This window comes from Hylobates moloch, unplaced genomic scaffold (assembly GCF_009828535.3).
Source record: "Hylobates moloch isolate HMO894 unplaced genomic scaffold, HMol_V3 SCAFFOLD_16, whole genome shotgun sequence".
NCBI lineage: Eukaryota > Metazoa > Chordata > Mammalia > Primates > Hylobatidae > Hylobates > Hylobates moloch.
In genome coordinates this window covers 78869780-78895175 of record NW_026652291.1, presented here as the reverse complement: position 1 = coordinate 78895175, position 25396 = coordinate 78869780, and positions in this window count along the sequence as shown.

The window sequence follows — 25396 nt, the reverse complement described above, 5'->3', positions numbered from 1 at the left end:
AATGGAGCTTGACGTTTATGTAACACCATAAGAAAAATTATGGTGTTACATTTTTTGATCCTCAGAATGGATCAAAAACCAAAATGTAAAACATAAATCTATAAAAGTCTTAAAATAAAATATGGCAAAACCTTATTGACATTGGACCTGACCATGAATTCTTGAATATAATACCAAGGCACAGGCAACAAAAGAAAATAATAGATAAATTAAATTTTATTAAAATTTTAGAGACTAGGATTGTAACCCTTGCTTTTGTTTTATTTTTATTTATTTATTTTTTTGCTTTCCATTTGCTTAGTAAATATTCCTCCACCTCTTTATTTTGAGCCTATGTGTGTCTTTGCATGTGAGAAATGTCTCCTTAATACAGCACACTGATAGGTCTTGACTTTTTATCCAATTTGCCAGTCTGTGTCTTTTAATTGGGGCATTTAGCCCTCTTATATTTAATGTTAATATTGTTATGTGTGAATTTGATCCCATCATTATGATGCTAGCTGGTTATTTTGCCCCATTAGTTGATACAGTTTCTTCATAGTTTCAATGGTCTTCGCAATTTGGTATGTTTTTGCAGTGGCTGGTACCAGTTTTTTCCTTTCCATATTTAGTGCTTCCTTCAGGGGCTCTTGTAAGACAGGCCTGCTGGTGACACAATCTCTTAGCATTTGCTTGCCTGTAAAAAATTTTATTTCTCTTTCACTTATGAAACTTAGTTTGGCTGGATATGAAATTCTGTGTTGAAAATTCTTTTCTTCAACAGTGTTGAATATTGGCTCTCACTCTCTTCTGGCTTGTAGGGTTCCTGCAGAGAGATCTGCTCTTAGTCTGATGGGCTTCCCTTTGTGGGACCTTTCTCTCTGGCTGCCCTTAACATTTTTTCCTTCATTTCAACCTTGATGAATCTGATGATTATATGTCTTGGGGTTGCTCTTCTTGAGGAGTATCTTTGTGGTGTTCTCTATATTTCTTGAATTTGAATGTTGGCCTGTCTTACTAGGTTGGGGACGTTCTCCTAGATAATATCCTGAAGACTGTTTTCCAACTTGGTTCCATTCTCCTCATCGCTTTCAAGTACACCAATAAAATGTAGGTTTCGTCTTGTCTTTTTACATAGTCCCATATTTCTTGGAGGCTTTGTTCTTTCCTTTTCATTTTTTTCTCTTATTTTTTCTTCATGCTTTATTTCATTAAGTTGATCTTCAATCTCTGATATCCTTTCTTCCACTTGAACGATTTGGCTATTGATACTTGTGTATGCTTCACAAAGTTCTCATGCTGTGTTTTTCAGCTCCAACAGATCATTTATATTCTTCTCTAAACTGGTTATTCTAGTTAGCAGTTTCTGTAACTTTTTTCAAGATTCTTAGCTTCCTTGCATTGGGTTAGAACATGCTCCTTTAGCTCAGAAGAGTTTGTTACTACTCACCTTCTGAAGCCTACTTCTGTCAATTTGTCAAACTCATTCTCTGACCAGTTTTGTTCCCTTGCTGGCGAGGAGTTGTGATCCTTTGGAGGAGAAGAGGCATTCTGGTTTTTGGAATTTTCAACTTTTGTGCTGTTTTCTCTTCATCTTCGTGAATTTATCTACCTTTGATCTTTGGTGTTGGTGACCTTTGGATGGGGTTTTTGTGTGGACATCCCTTTTGTTGATGTTAATACTACTAACACCTCTTCATGCTAAAAAATCTCAATAAACTAGGTATTGATGGAATGTAGCTTAAAATGTTAAGAGCTATTTATGAAAAAACCACAGCCAATATCATACTGAATGTGCAAAGCTGGAAGCATTCCCTTTGAAAATGGGCACAAGACAATGATTCCCTCTCTCACCACTCCTATTCCACATAGTACTGAATTTCTGGCCAGGGCAATTCACAATTGTCAAGGAGAACTACAAAATACTGATCAAGGAAATAAGAGAGGACACAAACAAATGGAAAAACATACCATGCTCATGAAGAAGAAGAATCAATATTGTGAAAATGACCATACTGCCCAAAGTAATTTACAGATGCAATGCTATTCCCATCAAGCTATCATTGAGTTTCTTCACAAAGTTAGAAACAAACTACTTTAAATATCACATGGAACTAAAAAAAAAGCTAATATAGCCAAGACAATCCTAAGCAAAAAGAACAAAGCTGGCGGCATTATGCTACCTGACTTCAAACTATACTACAAGGCTACAGTAACAAAAACAGCATGGTACTGTTACCAAAACAGTTATATAGACCAATGGAAAAGAACAGAGGCCTCAGAAATAATGTCACACATCTACAACAATCTGATCTTTGACAAACCTGACAAAAACAAGAAATGGGGAAAGGATTCCCTATTTAACAAATGTAGGGAAAACTGGCTAGCCATATGCAGAAAACTGAAATTGAACCCCTTACTTACACCTTATACGAAAATTAACTCAAGTTGGATTAAAGACTTAAACATAAGACCTAAAACCATAAAAACCCTAGAAGAAAACCTAGGCAATATTGTTCAGGACATAGGCATGCGCAAAGACTTCATGACTAAAAAACCAAAAGCAATGGCAACAAAAGCCAAAATTGACAAATTGGGTCTAATTAAACTAAAGAGCTTCTGCATAGCAAAAGAAACTATCATCAGAGTGAACAGGCAACCTACAAAATGGGAGAAAAATTTTGCAATCTATCCATCTGACAAAGGGCTAATATCCAAAATGTACAAGGAACTTAAACAAATTTACAACAAAAAAACAACCCCATCAAAAAGTGGGTGAACTATATGAACAGACACTTCTCAAAAGAAGACGTTCATGCAGCCAACGGACATATGAAAAAAAGCTCATCATCACTGGTCATTAGAGAAATGCAAATCAAAACCACAATGAGATACCATCTTCATGCTATTTAGAATGATGATCATTAAAAAGTCAGGAAACAATAGATGCTGGAGAGTATGTGAAACAATAGGAATGTTTTTACATTCTTGGTGAGAGTGTAAATTAGTTCAACCATTTTAGAAGACAAGGTGGCAATTCCTCCTGGACCTAGAACCAGAAATACCATTTGACCCAGGAATCCCATTACTGGGCGTATACCCAAAGGATTATAAATCATTCTACTATAAAGATACATGCACATGTATGTTTACTGCAGCACTATTCACAACAGCAAAGACTTGGAGCCGACCCAAATGCACATCAATGATAGACTGGATAAAGAAAATGTGACACATATATACCATGGAATTGTATGCAGCCATAAAGAAGGATGAGTTCATGTCCTTTGCAGGGACATGGATGAAGCTGGAAACCATCATTCTCAGCAAACTCACACAGGAACAGAAAACCAAACACTGCCTGTTCACATTCATAAGCAAGAGTTGAACAATGAGAATACATGGACACAGGGAGAGGAATATCATACACCAGGGCCTGTCAGGGGGTGGGGAACTAGGGGAGAGTTAGCATTAGGAGAAATACCCAACATAAATAATGGGTTGATGGGTGCAGCAAACCACCATGGCACATGTATACCTACGTAACAAATCTGCACGTTATGCACATGTATCCCAGAGCTTAAATTATATATAAAAAAAGCTTTAAACCATTTTTTATCAAAGGCACTATCAACATAATAAAAAGACATCCCATAGAATGGAAAATATGTTTCCAAATCATATGTATCCCATAAGGGATAAATATCTGGAATATATAGAAAACTTCTAAAACTCAGTAACACCAACAAAACAAACAACCCCACTCAAAGATGGACAAAAGATTTTACTAGACATTTATCCAAAAAAGTTATATGAATATCCAATAAGCACATTAAAAGATGCTTATCATCATCATAAACATAAGTCAAAACCACAATGAGATACCACCTTACACACATTAAGATGGGTACTATCATAAACAGAAAATAAGCGCTGGCGAGCATGTGGAAAAACTGGAACCCTCGTGCACTCTTATTGGAAATGTAAAATAATCCAGTTTCTTTGGAAAATAGTATGTCAGTTCCTCAAAAAATTAAAAAGTAAAATTGTCTTATGGTTCTCCATTTCCACGTGTGAGTATATACCCCAAATAATTAAAAGCAGCTTCTGAAAGATGTATTTGTACATCCATGTTCATACCAACATTATTTACAATAATTAAGTCATGTAAGCACCCAAATGTCTATGGACAGATGAATTCAAAAGCAAAATTTGGTGTGTACATACAATGGAATATTATTGTTTTAAAAAGGAAGGAAATTCTGATAAGATGAATGAATCTTGAGGATATTATGCTAAGTGGATTAAGCCAATCATAAAGTGACAAATACCATATTATTACACTTATATAAGGTACTTAGAGTAGTGAAAATTATAAATAGAGACAAAAAAGAACGTTGGTTGTCAGAATCCTGGAAGGGCCCGGGGAAAATAGGTAGTTCTTCTTCAATGAATGTCGAGTTTCATTATTGCAAGATGAAAAGAATTTTGGAGATGGATGGTGGTGATGATTGCACAACAATATGAAAGCATTAATGCTAGTGAACTATACACTTAAAATGGTTAACATGGTAAATATCATGTTATATGTAATTTATTCTAAAAAACTTTAAAAAGTAGCCTTACTGAGAAGTCAGTTGAAATCCTGTGCTCAGGAATATAATATGAAAAAGTATAGAAAAGAAGTTATCTTGCTTTTTCCAGTGGAACTTTGTGTGTGTGTTTGTTATTTCCAGTACATTCATGGATTTCTATTTGTGGAATGGCCTTAAGACAGTTTGTACAGGAGAGGTTTGGTTTATACTAGGTTATACCTGCATCGAATATAAATACTAACAGAATCCTCTTTCAAAATATTTTAGTAATACGTTCACAGAAAGTAATGAACTTTAAGAATTATCTAGCAGGTAAGAAATAAGCAATGTCTGCTATTTATATATTGTACAATTAACAGAGCAAGCTCAGATGTGGTTATTTCTGGAGAAAGTTTTTCTTCTTTTTTATGGATTCACAGACATGGCCTTCAACTTTAAGCCATGTGAGCATGAACATAAATTCTGATTTACTAGGTCTTAAGCATGGTATTTTTAATACATATCTCTTGTAATTCTGTTATTGATCATCTTTAAGAAAGGTGATCCAGGTTGTACTATCTTTTACTTCACTTGTATTCAGCGGATGTACATGTTCATGTACCTATGTGTTTTTAAAAAGCATTATGAATTGATTTCTATATCCCTCATTTATTTTTGCTCACAGTTTGAGAGCAAAATTTTGGGGAAAAATTTGGGAAAAAAAATCCTTCATTTATTTTGCTCACAGTTTGAGAGAACATCCCAAAGTACTAACTTATAGAGTACTGTATTAAACATCCCATGTCAAACCTAGAATATTATATTGAGGAATTTCCCTCCACAATATTTTCCTCAGTTATCTGGCATTAATCTATAGTAAATAATAAGGGAAGGAGGAGGGTTCCTGTCCCTGAGACAATATTTCAGGAAATGTTAGTGCTATTTCAATTGGTTAAGCATTGGGACAAAATCACTCCATAGGGGAAAAGTGGACTACAGACAGAAGTTAAGCAACTATGTTCAGCTGCATAAGTAATGCCCTCTCAATACTTTAAAATGTTTAATATTTATATGTGTGCTTTTCCTTGTCTTGAGCAAGATAAATAGTAGCATTGATTTTAGATGAAACAGTAGACTTTAAAATGAGATCAATATTAGAAATAAGCATATAAGGGAGTTTTGGAATTACTAGAATTGAGCACTTGCGTGGCTCTTGCTCAACTCACAGAGCCACTTCAGAAATGCCCCAACCCAACTACTGCAGATCTTTTAGCCATTATGATATTAGACAATGTTTACTCTGTTTCCTTACCCCATCTACCAATATATATATAAATGTGCGTGTGTGTGTATACTTCATTTTTCTTCATGTAGAGGTAGTAAACCTTAATTAAATAATAATTTGTTGAGATTTTTTTAAGCTAAATTTCAAATTCTGTAGCAGCTTTTCAATCTATTTCATAGTTTCTCATCACTATGCCTTTAGAGTCGAACTGGAAGTTTTGTGGGTTTTTTAGTTACTTCTGGTTTCCCTGGACATGTAAATTTCAAAACTGTGAAACAAATTTTGATATAGTAATTTGAAAATAAATGCATAAGTCTAAAATATTTTCCTAATGATATAAATAAATACTCAAAGACCACTGGAAAAAAGTGAAAAGTATTAGTAATTGTAAGTAATTGTATGTGTTATAAAAAGTATCTATACATTAAAATATCAATGGACTCTTAATTGTTCCCCCGATTCTCTTCTAATGCTCTTTTTCATCAATCCTGTCATACGATCTTAAGGCGAATCCTGCTGAAACTCTGTATGCGTCAATATTCTCCAACTGCCTTCAGTTTGCTACAACTCTTCATTCACATACAAGGCTTCTCTTCATGTCAATTTTACATGCTTCCTATGCATCATTTGCTGACACTTTCACAAGTACTAAACAGTAAATTCTTGATACTCATGAAGGATAAACCCTGAGATATTCAGGACTCATAAATGACATTATAAGCCTAGGCAGGTGGATCAAGAGGTCAGGAGATTGAGATCATCCTGGCTAACACAGTGAAACCCCGTCTCTACCAAAAACACAAAAATTAGCTGGGCGTGATGGCGGGCGCCTGTATTCCCAGCTACTTGGGAGGCTGAGACAGGAGAATGGTGTGAACCCGAGGAGGCAGAGCTTGCAGTGAGCAGAGTTCATGCCACTGCACTCCAGCCTGGGTGACAGAGAGAGACTCGGTATCAAAAAAAAAAAAAAAAAAGACATTACAGCATTAAAAAAAAATGAAGTTAAAGCCAACGCAGGCTTATTTCATATTTGAATAATAATAGAGTAGCATGACATAGTCAAAATATAAAATATTCTGAAGAAAATATTTTAAAAATATCTGTTGGAATTCATAAGGCTATAAAAGAACAAGGAATTTGAAGGACAATAATTTTTTTAAATAAGGGAATTCAGAGAGATCCACATTACATGAGATACCTTTTCTTGCTATGAGGAACTCGTCAAATAAAAATAAAAGTTTATGAGATCATGAATGGGAGAAAAAGTGAATCGAGAGGGCAAATATTGGATTCTAAAACTCAAAAACTTAAAAGACTTACAGCTGGACTCTAAAAGGTACAATTATAAGAAATGATAAAAGAAATTGACGAGTTGCAATGGAAATTGAAATCCTGCTTAAAAATTGTTGTAGTACCATATGCTGTAGACTATCATCTCTTAACTGTATTACATTTATTAAAATTAGTTGTTTATACATGCATAGATCTATTTCTGATTTCTCTTTTCTGTTCCATTTACCTATTTACCTATCTTTGCATAAAATTGCAATGTCTTAATTCCCATAGTTTTATAATAATTCTTGAAATTAGATAGAGTTAATATAAAAACTTTTCTCTTTTTTCCAGGTTGTTTTGACTCTTCTAGTTCTTTTCCATTTCCATATTAATTTTAGAATCAGCTTCTTGAGTTTTACAAACATCCAAATGGTATCTTAATCAGGGTTACGTTGTACCTATACACAAATTCAGAGAAAACTGACATTATTGAGTCTTCCAAGTCATGAATACAATGTATCTTTCTATTTATTTAGGTATTCCTTAATTTCTCTCAGCAATACACTGATCTTCTGTCAGATTTATCTTTGAGTATTTAATATTTTTGCCTTTTACAATTATATTATTTTGTTAATTTTAATTTCTAAATTTTTATTGATAGATAAATATGCAATTAGGTTTTACACTGATCTTGTACCCTACAGTTTCCTATTCTTATTTATTAATTTTAGTATCACTTTTATAGATGCCATTTTAGTTTTTACGTAAACTATTATGCTGTGTGCAAATAAAGGCAGATTTTTCTTTCTTTTCAATATAGATTCCTTTTTATTTCTCACCTCATTGCATTAGCTAAAGCCATCATTTCACTGTTTTATTGTTTGTGCTTTTTGGGTCATATTTAACAAATCATTACCTAATCAAAGGACATCAATAATTACTCTCATGTTTTCTTCTGGGTTGCTTATAGTTTTATCACTTATATTTTGATTTATAATTCAATCCAGGTTAATTCTTTGTATGGTTTGATGTAGGGTTTAAAATTTGTCTTTTTGCATGTTGATAATCTTTTAATTTTAATCTATCTGCCTTCCTATACTTAATATTTCTTTCTGGTTGCCAGGACATATATAGGTTTTGAGTTTTTTTTTTATCCAAACCTACAATCTATTTTCCATTTGAAGCATTTACTGCATTTACAAAGTGAATGATATTTTGGGGCTAAAATCTATCAGCTTACTATTTTTTTATTTGTTGAATATATTCTTTGTTCTTTTTCTTTTTTGTCTTGTTTTTCATTGAGTTTTTCATGATTGATTTTATTTCCTCTGTTAACATATTAACTAAATTATCAAATTATATCTTGACAAAAGACATAATTATTATTTAGATTCTTATTTAGTCTATGCAAGCAATTATATTGTCATTAAGATAAAAAATACTCAGAGCTTTGAAATGCTGCACAGGTTAGGCGGGGGGAATAATATATCATTTTAAATGTTTTATTTCAGTTTGCAAAAGCAGAGTCTGTTTAATTATGAATTATGGATACCTTAAAGAGAAAGTGAAATATTAAGGAAATAAGCATGAATTAATGAAACAAACATGTGTTAAGGAAATAAACATCAAAATATAAATAATATATTTTTTAAAATCATTATACCTCATTAGTTCATTCAGTCCTATATAACTAATTTTGTTTTCTATTTCATTTTGGTTTTACAATCTGTAAACTATCAGCTTCTTGACTAGAGTACTGGAAATCTTTACTCATCCCCTGGAATAATCTCAAAGTTGTTTAAATGATGCCATCAGAAGCCCGTGTGTGGCAGATTGCTTTTCTTCAGGGATTTGAGACATTTCTTGTATATGGAACAGTACACCCTGAAGCTGATTGCAAGTTCTTTCAGGGAAGCATTAGAGTAAAACAAAAAACTTATTTATATGTAACAAAAGATGTAAAATGACTACAGTTAACTTATAATTGATAATTTCAGAACAGAATGATCTAATGAGACTTCCTAAAAAGAATAATGCAACTGATAAATGTGGTTGTTTCTGTGACATGTAAAAGCAAGATAATGAGGTGAATTCAGAAGGTTTTAGACAAAATATCTACTATAATCATAACTATTAACTCAATTTTCAAGAATGGCTATTATGTCTAATTTTTTAAAACTTGATAAAATATAGTGAAAAATACTTCAGCTACAATGTATAATTCAGTCATAATATACCATGGATATACTAAACATATAGTTAGAATATATCAAAAATATTTAAAGCTAATTGACTCATTAAGTCGGGAATAGATCCTAAGCATCTATATCTTAGTAAAGCTTCATAGGTAAGTGATATGAATCCCATATGGAAACTGCTGGCCTGGAAGATTCTAAATTTAAGCTAAGGAAGTACAGTTGTAATCAAGTTAACATTTTAAAAAGTAACTGAAATTATGATTTATAACACCATTCTGCTGCTGGCTCATATCAGACAAAGTAGCACCAAGACTGATGAATAGAATTGTAGACAGTGAGGACATTGACAGCTATCTGGGAAACTCCCATACAATGTACAATTTGTGACATATTAGAATAATAACATTTTACCCATATGTATTTAGCCTAGGGAAGGCTAAGGGGTGTCATTTGATTTGACAATATCTTCTCTCATGAAACTCATTGGTAGTAACTATATTATGGATGAGGAAAATAAACAGTAAACCAAAGAAGAAAGCCCATCAAATTAAGCAAACTTTACTGAGATTTCAACACACTTTGTAGCATTTCAGACTCAGATTTAATAAACCAAGGCAAATATAATTCATTTCCAAATGTTGCCATTCATTATTCTCTTTAATGTTCTGGAAGATGCATACTTTAGGACTAATTTCAGAGGATATATGAGGTCAGAATGCAGTTAATAATATTACTAGGATGTTATTAATGAGCAATACATTTATCATTGCCATATTAAAATTAACCAATACATAAGCATTTTAAGTTTTTTAGTTTTATTTTCCAATAAAGTAAATATCAATATTTGTCATGCTCTTTGAGGTCGTCAAAAACTTTTAAGAGTGCAAAGAGCTATGGAGTCCAAAAACAAAAGCAAAAACCCCAAACAAATAAAAAAAGAAAGACAACACACTAATTTAGGAGAAAATTGTATTTCTTTGAATAATAGAAATACACAGTTATATTTCTCTAAAATAATTGCTTTTAATTATAATCTAAACCACATATTGTAACTTTTAATTAAAGTAACTAACACCTGTGTTACAGACAAAATTGACAATTAGTGGTATTAATACTTTTGCATTGGCTATCATGCAGTTGCCTTGTGCAGCAAGCTGATAGAGCTGATGAGTACAGATAACACAGCTTTCTACAGCCGTGCACATCACTTATACAGTTCTCAAAGTAGCAGAAACAAACATTCATTACAAACCCAAAGACATAGTCTCTCTGTAGCATAAAAAAAAGGAAGAGCATTTACATACAGATTAGGCTTAGTAACCAATGTAGCAGTGTTCTCTTAAAAATAATCTAGGTGTTGTCCGGGTGCGGTGGCTCACGCCTGTAATCCAAGCACTTTGGGAGGCCAAGGCTGGCAGATCACGAGGTCAAGGATTGAGACCATCCTGGCCAACATGGTGAAACCCCGCCTCTACTAAAAATACAAAAATTAGCAGGGTGTGGTATTGCGTGCCTGTAGTCCCAGCTACTTGGGAGGCTGAGGCAGGAGAATCGCTTGAACCTCAGAGGCAGAGGTTTCATTGGGCTGAGATTGTGCCACTACAATCCAGCCCGGGTGATAGAATGAGACTCCATCTCAAAAATAATAATAATGATTAATAATAACAATAATAATCTAGGTGTCTGTTGAATGTTAATTTACTCAATATACTATCATTCCAAGTTTGTAAGTTACCTAAAATTCTTTAAATTATTTTTAAGCTAAAACACTCCAAAATAAAATTATTATTGAATTAGTATGTCAGAATAATGATTCAATTTGGTTAAAACATATTTACATTTTTATAATCTTACACATTAAGCAGGAGTAATGCTAACTTATCCAAACAGTAAACCTGTATAAATGTAAGGAGAACATACTCAAATAGAATAAAAATCTATATGTACACTATGCTTAACACTAAGACTTATGGAGACTTGAACTCTCAAAACATTTTCAAGTTGGTTTTTGTAGGGAGATTTTTAAAATCTAGCACATTGAAGTCTTAAAAGTTTAATTTCATTATTTTCTAATAAAGTTTGCGTATTTGTTCACTCCAAATCCCATGTGAAATGTGATCTCCAATGTTGGAGGTGGAGCCTTCTGTGAGAAGTTTGAATTATGAGGGCAGATCCCTCATGAATATCTTGGTGCCATCCAAGTAATGAGTAAGTCCTTGCTCTATTAGTTTTTGCCAGAGACGACTGTGGAAAACAACCTGGCACCTCCCTCCCCTTTTCCTGCCTTCCTTCCTCTCTTGACATGAATATATCCTCTCTTCTTCCCTTCTGCCATGAGAAGAAGCTCCCCGAAGCCCTCACCAAAAGCAGATGCCAGCTGGTGTCATGTTTCTTGTGCAGCCTGCAGAACTGTGAGGCAAGTAAAAGTCCGTTTTTTTAGAAATTACCCAGCCTCAGGTATTCCTTTATAGCAACACAAAGGAAACCAAGACATTTTATTTTTTAAAGTTAAGAATAATATATGTATATACGACCATTTATCTCTAAACCAATCATATTGAAGCTCCTTTATGAAATTTCATAATCTAATTTGGTAATACCATTTAGAGGTAGGCAAATATTACACACTCAATGAGTATGATAAAGACTTCCCTGAATTACAGATACATAAATATACATACAGACACATGTCAAGACCTTATAACTTCAATTGTAAATCTCATCCCTCAGTCAAGAGTAAACACAAATAAGAAAAGCTCACACATAACATAGACCTGTTCTTTTCCCAGTATGGACCCATTCTTAAATGATTTGAGCTCCAAACAGGCGATAGAGAAGACTAACAAACCAGATTACCTGTTGTCTCTCACTCAATAAAGTGAAGATCTCTATAAACTATTCATCTATTTATTGAAATCACCAAATTGTTAGACCATTAAACGGAATTCCGAATATAGGATAACTTATTAGCTATTAAAAATCAAAAATAAAACACAAAGTACAAGAAACAAGTACCAAAAATCAAGCCGGTAGTCAAAAATAATCACAATCAAGTTCTTGTACTCCTATAGATGAACAAGACTCCTCTTTGGATACTGGGTCACCTGTCCAGAGACGATCAAACAGGCCTGGGTTGAGTGAAGGGGGATTTGAAAACGAGGTTCTGACTGTGAGCCATGTTATAAAATATGTGAAAGAAAAATGCATTAAACAATTCAGAAGAAATTATTTTTAGCCTATTACAATAGTAAGAAAGTTCATTTCTGAAGAAAATTTTCAGAGTAAAGGGAAGCAGTCTGAGGTTTTACAGAGGCAGTCAAACAACGGAGTTATAAGGAAGATTCTTAATCTGAGTCATGAGGAGGGGTGATCCCCTGCAGTTAGCTGTTTTCAAAGACAAGTAGCAAAAAAGTCCTTAATCGTCATTGTTTTTTGGAACACAGGAATCAGACAAACCTCAACACTGTCAAGAGTAACCATGGATTCTCCATCCTTGCTCCTTGTTAAGGAAACTCTCAAGTCAGTTACCAAGGTGGCCTTCAAATTGCGCTTAATTTAACAAAACTTTAGATAGGTTTCTTCCCAACCCTAGCACTTAACATCCCTTTTAGTAGGTAGAATACTTACTTTAGAAAATTTTTAAATCTACAAATTATTTTTTTGTTTCTTTGAAATGCATATACATTTCTTTAAAAGTCTCTTGACAGTTTTAGGATTCAAAAAATTTTCCTCAAGAACCTGTAAACCAACTCTGTGTAATATAAATATGAGAGGTGATAGCACCCTAATCTCCCAGTCTCTGTTAGAGGGTAGGATCCTAACTCCCATGGGCAACAAATAACAAACACAGATGGCCCAATCATAGAGAAAAACATTTGCAAACTCAAGAATAACTCTTATTTACTCCAAATAACTCCAATTAACTCACAAATAATATTATATCGATCAACCTCCCCTCTCATGTTCTCTTGCAATACTTTTTCACTAGCTCTAGTGGAAGAAATTTTCCAGTGCTGAAAAATTCTCCTGCCATTTTTTTTCCTCAGCAGAATTGAATTCAGTCTCTAATCCCTATAGCAATAAACTTAAATAAAGTCTTATTCGCCTGGTTAAATTTGTCGCAATTTTTGCTTTGACAGAATAAAGCTAGGCAGTCATGAGGCTCACACACATCACTTGTTTCGCATCTCTCAATGAATGCTGTCCTTCACTGCCTGAAGTCCAATAACTTGGAAAACATTGTTTCATATATTGTGTCCTTTCTCTGCTTGTTTTAAACAGGAAGATAAATCTTGTCTTTGTTACTTGCTTATGGCTGGAAGCAGAAATAAGTCACACAGGTTAATTTATTAAGTGGAAACAGGTGTCAACTGAAAGTAATAATGCTGAGTAAGGCTGAAGTTCCATTGGTTAGATTCATTCAATAGCATAAGAAAAATCAATCGCAAATAGCCTAAAATGTTTTGGTCTTTGTTCAGATAATTACAGGAACGTTAAATTCATGAATGCACCACTTACCCCCGCCACACCAAAAAAAAAAAAAAAAGAAAAGAAAGAAAGAAAAAGAAAGAATGAAAAAAAGATTTCTCTTCATGCAGTTTTCTGATTGTGTCAAGCTCTCCTGGCTTTTATGTGTGGTTTCATGACAATTTCTCCATCTGGAATCTTCTCAATTCCTCAGCTGAGTGTTTCTTTCCAACCTGACTTTTAAGACATCATTGCCAACGGACCTTGGGATCAATTGTAGCTTTGTCTCTAGGAATCCAGTTGAATTATTCAGGAAAAAGGAACTAGCAGTTTGGAACATCAGAGGACATAAAGCTGAGATGACAGATGAGGTACAGAAGTAGTGGTAAAAGTCAGATGAGACCAAGTCAACCCTTTCAGAGTTACATGCAACATCCTCAAAAAGGAAATGAGCTAAAGCCTGTGAAAGAGACACTGAAGGATTGAAGTTAAAATGATTTGCCTCATTCTAATAGATAGGTCCTTCCATAAAATCGTCATGAGTAAAGTAAAATTGTGTATCTGTACAATTGAGTGGGGAGTGTGGAGTAAGAACTTCTTTGGTAGGCTAAGAATATTTGTTTAAATATGCATTTGAACTATAGAATAGATAATCTGAATCTAGAAAAATTTCAATGCCAAAGAAATTAAAATGTTACAACTATTTTTGAGCTGAAAGTTTGAAAAAACAATAAAATTTTAATAGACATTAATGCATAAAAATTAATGGGCCTTAAAGACATAAAATTTGTCTGATATTTCATATCACATAAAATTACATTAAGTTGTTTTATAAATTTATTTATTCTCTTTTTCCTATTTGAATTCTAAATTCTTTAACATGGCATTTTTGTATATTGTGGGACTGAGAAGAAACTCTATTTTCCATGTGTATGTTTTAATGCTCTCCCTCCCTAAAATATTAATATGAATTCATTGAGAAAAAGACCAATATTAACCATCCATTTATTTCAAATTGCTAACCTGGTACATTATCTATAGTAGGAATATAATAAGGATATATGATTTCAATTGATTCAAATTAGAGACCAAAAATATGTGCATACATGTTCCACATAATGTTATTGATGAAAGTAAAAAATAGCAAAATTAAAGTTCCAAAGGAAAAAAGCTTATTAAATTGTGGAGCATTTATTAAACATATATGATATAAGTATTAAAAGTGCGTTTATGAAAATTATGCAGGAACATGACTAAGTATGTCTTATGACATTAGGCAAAGAAATAGCTAAAATATTGCTGGTAAATTATGATTTTTCTACTATTAAAAACACATGAGGCTGAAACCAAGTGGAGGAAATCACACAACTTTACAATAGTAGTACTTTTGAGAGCATCCAGTGTATTTTTCTCTATTATTTTATTCAACTTTGTTTGTATTAAATAAATATTTTAATGGTTTTTGGTAATTCCATTGAGCCATATTGATAACATATGTCTTATTATTAGGGAAACAAAATCATTATATCAAAAGAATGAAGGATAAAGGAAAATACATATGATAATAGTATCCTAAGAGTAGCAGCCAAACTAAGCGCATAACCCTCAGATTACAGAATTGAAAACAAAGTGGCACAGCACAAAAATAAAGCAGGGACATAAGCTTAAGTCATTTTGCCTATACGTTTTTACTGTCTTTCGTAAAGAAGAAAACATTAAAACAAAAACTGGGCAAACATTCTGGGAAATGGGCTCTATTCCCCAAACGTGCACATGCACAAAAGGCCTTGGTTGTCATTTTGGTTTTAGAGTAAATAGAATGTGTGAGTTATTTAAAGAATGAAACAGTTCAGTGAACAACAACAAATTAGAATTTGTAAAGGATACCTAAGGGCATAGACAGCATTTCACTGCAATTTTTATCTGTCTTTTTTCCAATGTCCTCCAACAGCTATAGATTAACACTGGGCTTAGACATCAAGCACTTTAATTTCTGTGCCACAATTCCTGTCTTTTATTCTAGCTGAATCTATTAACAACCTTGTCATAAAATTTTCTTATAATAATTGATGGTACAATCTTCTCTGTTTATCCTCTTTATCCCAATCTGTAGCCGTGTTTCCTGTTAAGAAGGACAAATTATTATCATACTCTAATTTTTATTTTTAACCAGAAAACACGATTTTTCTTTTCTTTTGGGAACTACATTTTGTTTCTATGGTAATAACAAGGATATTCAATATAAAAATATACATTTTTAATATCTGGTTGAGAGAACACCCAACAAATCTTCTCAGTTTTATGCTTTTAATGCTTTATTTTGAGAGCATACAGACTTACTCCTGATTTACATACTTTTCAAGAGAGACAGACAAGGTCGGCTTAGCCTTAGCAGAGATTCCAAAGAGCAGCAAATGTTTACCTTCTTTCTGTTGTCAGGTTATGTATGTATGAGTGTATATGTTTTGAAGGGACCAAGGTGCTTCACCCCTGAAAGTTTGCTGAAAATCACCGTCATGAGGCAGATTGATTAACAGGAGAAAAGGCACATACATTTATTTAATTCTTATACATAAGAGCCTTTAGAAAGAAAACCCGACCCCCAATAGGGGATATGGAAACTAACATACCATCTTGAGGCTACAGAAAGAATGTAGGCTCAAAGTATGGCTACAAACAGGTTATAGTGGTATATCAGGTTTTAATGGCAAGGCATGTGACGGGAGAGGGGGAAGAGGAGGCTTAGCTAGCAAAGGTGATCTGGTTACATAGATGAAACCACACAGGTAGCAATCTTCAGAAAAAAATAGATGGTAATTATTATCATTATTATTATTTATTGTTATGCCACTGAAGTTGTCGGATTCTCAGTTAATCTTTCTTAGATCTGGACAAGGGGAGACAACGCTGCATTAGTGGAGATTCTCTATAGATGTAAAATTTTCCCATAAAAAATAGCTTTGCCTGGGCCACTTTAGCCTGTTGCCCCTCTGACAACCATTTTAAATACGGCAAAAATTATATTTTAATTTTTAATTTTTTTCAGTTTCCTTTGAGTTTGCTGAAAATATTATATGAAATGATGGAGTAGTATTCACTTGTATCTCCAGAAATTGAAATCTAAAAGAAGCCACTATGTTCACATCAACCACAAAACGGTAAACTGGCAACTTAAGTGAATCAAATCAGAAGAAATTATGCAAGATAATCCGTTTGAAATTTAGCATTATACCTTATTTGGTATTTTCAAATGAAATAAAATTGTCCAGTATATTAAACATGTTTAACATGTACCTTGAAATATATAGTTCTTAAATGTAATTAAGTCATTGAAAGACATGTTTTCATATTGTAAAGCCCTATAAATGGACTGTTTCTTTTTTAAGTAGAAGACTCCCAATGTTTAATTTCTCCAAAATGATCGAAGCTTGTGTGTTCACACATAAAGATATCTTCAAGTAGATACAACTGAAAACTGCATGTTTTATATACATTTTAATTGATAATTGTTTCTTGAACTGGAAAAAATTAATTTGCATTGGTGAAAATAAACAAAGAACAAACTCCCTGGTCTTTGAGGCCAGGTGGGACAACAGGCTTATAGAGCCTTTATCTGTGCCTTTCCTCATGATTCTCCTTTTAATGACAAACAACAGTTTTAAACAGCAAAAAATAAAAGAGTTAACCAAAAAAAAATAGCAAACTACTATGAGAAAGAATGGCCTGATTTCATCAAGGAGGGCAAACAAGTGGGAACCAACAACAAAATCCGTGTACCAAACCAAATAGTAAACAGTGGAGAATCCTACTAAGGTAAAGAGATCAGGATTCCAAATTACCACACTGTCACTTACTCTGCATGCTGAGAGCAGCAAGGCACAAGGGGCATCCTGTGGGCAATACATCTGGTCCAAAGCTAGGGTTCCCAGAGACCGCTAGTACAGACTGAGTTTCCGTGGGACTTCCAAGATAACTGTGGAAATAATATACACCATGGTATACTATGCAGCCCTAAAAAAACCCAAAAAACAAAAAACAAGAGCATGTCTTTTGCAGGGACATGGATGGAGCTGGAAGCCATTATCCTTAGCAAACTAACAAGGGAACAGAAAACCAATTACTGCATGTTGTCACTCATAAGAGAGCTGAATGATGAGAACACATGGACACACAGAGGGGAACAAGACACACTGGAGTCTTTCAGAGGGTGGAGAGTGGGAGGATGAAGAAAATCATGGAATATAACTAATGGGTACTAGGCTTAATACTTGGGTGATGAAATAATTGGTACAACAAACCCCCATGACACATGTTTACCTATGTAACAAATCGGCACTTGTACCCCTAAACTTAAAGTTAAAAAAAAAGTGAAGACCGACCAAATATAAACAAGAAAAGCCTATTTATTCAAAGATTGCTATAGCGAGAAATTCAGCCACTATCATTTGCTTTTGGCAGAAATTCAAAGGCAAGCGAGAGTGGGCAACATTTATTGCAGGAAGAAAAAAACTAAAAGCTTGATGTATGCCCTGACTGGAGGCTGTCAATGTGAAGTTGTAGGCAGGCTAACTAGAACCGAGGCATTGTATGTGATTGGTTAGAGTTATCTATTTGGCCTTCTCTGGTTAATTTTAAGCTGGAAGCAGGAACAAAAATTAAGGAAGTTGTCAAGTATTGATTAAGCCTTGGGCATTTTGGACTGATTGTTAAAAAAGTTATTTAGATTCCTCCAAGGTTACTAGAAATAGAATTCTAATTTTCTACATGTTAGACATAGCAGGCTCACTTCCTGGCAGGTTACTGGAGATAAGTGGTTGGTTTCCTGGGCAGTTACTGCAGACTGTAGGTCAGAGTTCTGCCTTTATATATGGTCTAGTTATTTTTCAGTTGTGTATTCAGTCTCTCACGTTGCTATAAATAGGAAGAATTGCATCACCGCTAACCCTTTACAATGAACATTACCTCTAGCTAGATGCAAAAAAGCTAAACATACTGAAAGGTGAAGAACCTTGTAGCATAAATTAATTTTTGAATTATACTCTAGAAAACATCTAGGAATTTGTTAAAAGCTATTTGTAACACCTTTGTCAATTTAAAAGTTTAAACTAATTTTTTAAGATGAATTATACACCTAACCTACGTATACAACCTATACCGGTTATATATGCAGTTAGAACATATACAGTGTATTCCTGCTTTGCATCTGCTTTTATATATATATATATATATATATATATATATATATATAAAATATGTATTATAAAATATATATGTCTATATATATATATATAGACATATGTCTGTGGATAGATATATACATTTTTAACCATTACAATTTCTACTTTTTATTTGAAACCATAGTTTTAAAAGAGAAAATCAGCATGTGCATTTTATATTTTTACTGATTTATTTTTTCTTACACTACTTTCTACCTATATCTTCAAGCTGATCATTCTCAATTTGGAAGACAGGATGAAAAGAGATTTGAACTCTACCAGCTGGGTGCTTGTCATTGTTAATATTTTTAATTTATTTATCAATTGAGAGTGAGTGTGTGTGTGTGTGTGTGTGTGTGTATTCTCATTTTATATATATATATATCCTCTCTCTATATAAACATGTCTATACCCAATTGAGAGTGTATATATAAACATATAAATATACACTCTCAATTGAGTATATACATATGTATATATATATATATATATAACGTCAAATACATTTTCTTATAATTTTCTATTTTTTATGTTTTATTTTTATTATGGAATGCCGGAAGTAAAATGTATGCCACTGAGATTCAGGAAAAAAAAGTACAATGGTAATTATGTAATGATAATGATAGCTCTCAGTTAAGAAAAGGCATATCCTGTGACTGTAATTACTGTAAGTCAATTTCATGTTTTTATTAGCTGATTTTATCCACACAAAATATAAGAACTATTATTACCATCTTTGCTTTACAAATGATATAATTAAGAGTTGTAGAGATTTAGATTAACTTGCTGTGGGTCACCCACTAATTTTGGAGCCAGGATTTGAATATAAGCATCTAGCTCTGCAGTTTGTGTGCTTAACCATTCTGGCACACTACTCTTATAAATAAAGTTGTAAATACAGTACTATTTTCATGGACTTGTGTTTTACTTTGTTTTGTATTTAAAACTTTTTTGTGTTTATTAGTATAAAAAACAGAACTCATAATTAGAACAATTTCAAAATAATGCATAATCATGCATAGATTCAATATAAGAACTGTGATACCTACCACAATGATTCACATATAATTTATTCCGAAATCCTCAAAATACTGTCTCTTAGGAGGAGGCAGGATACGGTGAGAATACCGCATTTAGAGTAATAATGTAAATAATTAACCTTAATAGGACATTTACTATATACTAGTCTTTTTACCCAAATTTTTCTTTACTAGGCCTCACAGTAACCCGGAGATAGTAGTATTGGTTTTTAGCTTCTACATAAGGACTAAGGCAAAGTGAAGTTAAGTATAAAATAAATGAAGTCATGGAGCTGGTAATTAACAGAGACATGACTCAATCCAGGATTGACGCCAAAGCTTATACTTTCTAGTGAGATCTTGGGTTAATTTCAGCTCAGTCATATATACATACATATTCAATGACTGAAAAAGGAAATTGTTTTTCAGACTCAATTACACCCTATACTGTGAGATAATAATATCTATTTCAAAAGATATATTTAAAGTTTATACATTTTAATATTCTTTTAAAATAACAGAAATCCATAAATAGAAGACAAAGATTTATTAATATTCTTTGACACAGTAATTATTACAGAAGCATATTTATTTCATTTGATTTAAATTTTCTATGATGTTTCTTTATAGATTTATGTCAAAATAATAGAAATAATAACTAATGACCAAGACAGCCTTAGCATTCCCCTCAGCTTGAACAAACTTTGGACTGGTTTCTTCCTCTTCAGCTGGGGACTATATGTCTTTCACTTCTCTTAGAGCTTTTTTTTTTTTCAAAAACTTGAAATTGTAAATTCCTTCTCTGCCTCTTTAAAATATATATAAATCTTTCCCTAGTCTCTTGCCAGTTTTACAACCAAGAAAATGTCATTCTTGAGGACTTGAGAACCATGTCTTTGAAATGTAAATTTCTGAGGAGATGTGTCCCTATCTCCCAGTGTCTGTGAAAGGGGAGGATCCTAATTTTTAATAGATACTAACTAGCAATCACAGATGGCTAATTACAGAGAAAAATATTTGCAAACTCTGAAATATCTCTAAGTGCCAGACATATATACTGATCAACCACCTCCTGAATATGCCCAGGACTTTTGTACTAACAACCCAACTCCTTAAAAACCCTGTCTGCCTTTTCCTTCTCAGGGGTGTTGAGTTCATTCCTTCTCAACAACAGCAAGAGTGTCAGAATAAAATATGCTTCTCTTTGCTTTTCTGGTGTGATTTTTCTTTAACACCTAGAAGTTATCTTAATATGATACTTACATATCAACCAGCCTTAATACAAGAATCTCTGTCTAAGTTTAGTAAATACTATGAAATAAATCTTGAGAACAAGTATATCTGCTGTGAGGATCATTGTTAAGGGGCTGGAGCCTCAGTGTAGACATAAAAGCATGGGATTTGCTTTGCAGCACATTGTATTGTTGCATTTTTAGGGCCCTTTCAGCAGTAACAATCTCTAAGTTGTTTTCTAGAGTGATTAAATAGTTAATAACAGTTAGGAAAAAAAAAGGCACAAAAGACCTCAGCAGCTCTTTTGCCCTTTGAAATACATTACTTGTCTAAAAGCTATTAGCCTAATACTCTCCTCTAGTAAAAACTATAATTCATCCTCTAAAAGTAAAGTTATTATATTGGATCTGTAAAAGCTCTCTTCAACTTCATTCAAGATCCTAGATCTGATTTGATACAAAATGGTCTCTTTGCATGCACAGGGTGATAATATGAGGGACATGGTATTACGATACCATTTTTCCTATCTTTCCCACCAACCAACAATCAACAAATCTTCAGTGCTAAAAGGACAGCAGTAAATTACTCAATTACCTCCTGATTCTGTGCACTGATGTAAAGAAATCTGAGATGAGCATGCCCCTGACCTTATGAGGTTACTCTTTCATGAATGGTTAATGATTATCTTCATAGAGTGATAATATCCCTGGGTCATCCATTTCATTTTTGTTAAACGGAAGCTAAAGTTCATGCGCTAGCCAAACTGCTACCACAGAGGGCTCTCCAGGATGAAGAGTCACATTGTCAAAGCCACACTTGAGAGCAGCAGTTAATTTTTCTTTTAAGATTCTCTATTTTCACAGATTTTTTTTAATATTGCACAAGAACAAAGGAAGAAAATGACTAAACGTTATACACTAATCCTGCTTTGGGATAGTATTTTCTGTCATACTACAAAAGCAAATTATGGAATGATCACCAGGAAATCATTTCAAGACATAATTTTGGAGGAATATTTATTCTTTTCTAAAACAATTGATACATTTTATAATGTTTTAAAATGTAAAATTTGCTGACATTTGTTAAAAATATGTGACGACTAATAAAGAATTACTTTAAAAGAGTGTCTTTTAGGTTTATATTTCCATTTTGATAATTTCCTAAGATTATTAAATGTGTAATAATATCAATGTTAAGCCTCTGCTATATGCCAATAGTAGATGTTTGTTATTATGCCATTGATAAATATCAATGTGTTAAGCATCTACTACATGCCAGTAGTTAGGCATAAATTACTTCATCTTCAACAACCATATAAGGGAAGTTAATATTACTATTACTCTTTTACCTGTGAGAAAATGGAATCATAGTAGATTTATATAATTTACCACAGGTTTTCCAGCTAGTGAGTTACAGAGCTAGGTTTTGGAACTGACATACCTCCATCTAACGACAGCAGTGCTGCTTACAATGCCTCTCCGGGAAAAACATGTGTTTTCATAGCATTCATATTTAATTTAAAAGAAGAGCATACTATTGTTTCTTCCATTTCTTTTTTTTTTTTTTCGTGGCTTTTCAATCAATGATTTCAATTTGTGTCCTTGGCTTTTCTATTAGCTTTGATGACTTGAAATATTTAGTAATGGAAATATATATATGCATAGATCATCTCTAATATAGTATATCATATTGATTCATATGATGTATTTCATAAAGTATACAATATTGACTCTTTTATGAAAACATCTAAGTATTTACCCAGTGTTTGACAGTAATAACTAGCAATGATCAGAATGGCATTAGAGGACGGAATGTCTGGTCCCATCCTAGAGAGGACTGAAGAACCTTCTCTAACCCAGCAATGAATAGGAGAAGATGAATCCTTCAATGATGACATTGTTTCTGAGGACAGAGACAAGCACGACACACTTTCCCTGTGCTGGTGATACTCAGACATAAACATAAACAAAAAAGACAAGGTGACAACCATCAAAGCAATCGGTGAGTAAGGAAGCTGTTATGGTATGTGGGGTCCATAGAACAGCTTCTGCTGTGATCTGGTAACATTCCTGATTGTGACCTACCAGGTTTGCTTAGGAGCTCCAAACTAGAAGTTATTATGGCACGATATTCAGAGGGTATCTATTAATATGCAATTTATTGTTCAAAATGAGATATAAGTGAGATATAATAGAATATAATATGAATAATTAGACAGGAATAACACAGTTAAACTGATACTCTTAGGGATATACCAGGCGAAATTATCTTCTAAACATTTTGAATATGAAGTCACAAGACAATGAGTAAAACTTCATTTCTACCATTATTAAGTGAGAACTTAGACAAGTTACTGAAATAGTCTGTGTTAGATTCCTGTACACACATGAAATGAAAATAATTTCACAGGATTGTTTTTGTGCAGGTAAAATGTGTTAATGTTTACATAGTGCCTAGTCCTAGGAACTGGGCAGTAGTTAAGGTTTCATTGTGTGTAGACTCATATTTCAAGGTTAATGAAGCCGACTTTACCGATGGTGAACCGATTTCACCATCTGTTCTGGTTAAAACTAGCTGTATAACCTTGAACAACTATGCTGCCTCAGATTCACTATCTGTAATATTGGAAAACAGTAGTAAATTAAGTGCAACCCCTCCCCCATCTTCCCACACAAACAGTTTAGTAGATTACCTTACCCATGGTAAATATTATATGGTTACTAATACTTGAAATTTCTTAAAATAGTTTCAGTGATTGCTTTTGTTCACTGGCCTTCTTTCAGTGTTTTGGTTACAAGAAAGAAAGAAGGATTTTTTTTAAAAGGAAGAATATTAAAATATCATAAAATAATGAACGATATTAATTAATTGTATTTTCAAATTATACTCTATATCCTACATTGTGCAAAACTATACAATTTTCTCTCTTCCGGTGTTCAAGAAAAGAAATATTTAGTAAAAACACAAATATCTGACCTTATCTCTTCACAATTTTTTAATTATTATTTATGCAATGTTATTTCAAACCGTGAAAGGATATGGGAAGTCAGAGTGACATTTCTGAAACCAAAATTATGGTGTTTAAAGACCACCTAATTCTTTCCAGCTTGATTTTTATTTTTCTTGACAAATTGATTTAATATACAAATATTTCCTTACTTTTGATTTAGGTAAATTTAGCCAAGGAAATTTACCTGTGAATACTGAGCCGTTTTTACATCATCTCAGATTTTAAAAATGTTAAACCCTTTACAAAAAAGAGAAAATGTTGGTAAGAGAAACATGACTAGCACTCACTTTAAACAGCACTGTATGTTTGAAGTGAGCACTAGCCATGTTTCTCTTAGATACGCACGTGCCTAACTTAATAATGCATCAGTAATTAAAACCAAAGCTAAAGATCTATTTATAAAAGTGTTCATGCAAGCACATGAAACTGTGCAAAGCTTCATTACACCTCATGTCAGTAGAAATAAGATGACAATCTGGTATCAAAATTCCACATGTGCAGGAATTTTAGCGCTGTTTTGTTCACTACAGAATTCCCAGCCACTAAAATTAGGCCTGGCACATTGTTAAATGAATACATTTTGCCCAGAAAACATGCAAAAATTTAAATTTTTATAATATCAAATGTTAGCAAAACATATACAGCTGTTAGTAGCTTAAATGCATGTAGTTGTATTGGTAGAAAACCATGCAGCCATTAAAATTAAAAATGCTCTCTATTAAAAAAATTATGACTCACTACCCTAAAGACCAATGTGCTCACCTATATAAGGATTATGTGTTTGATTCATGGTTTATTAAATGAAAAATACAGTAATAATTATTATTTCAAAATGTTAAATGTTTTTGCAGTTTTGAGATTCCATTGAACAAATTTTAAGAAATTTAAGAGTCCTATAATAAAATTCTTAAACAGCTTAATTTGTTATAGAATAAATCATGATTAGTTCAATTATGATGCCTGTTTATAAAGTAGTAATTTTTTCAGGAACCTTCTTTTAAGTGGAAAAAATGTAATTGCCAAAGGGGTTGTCAATTTTGACAATTTTTTTCTCCTCTTCAGATTAAACCTAAACAATAGCATATAGCATGCTTTAATCATTCTGCAATTAAACCGTGCATTTCCAACTCAAAGAACAGT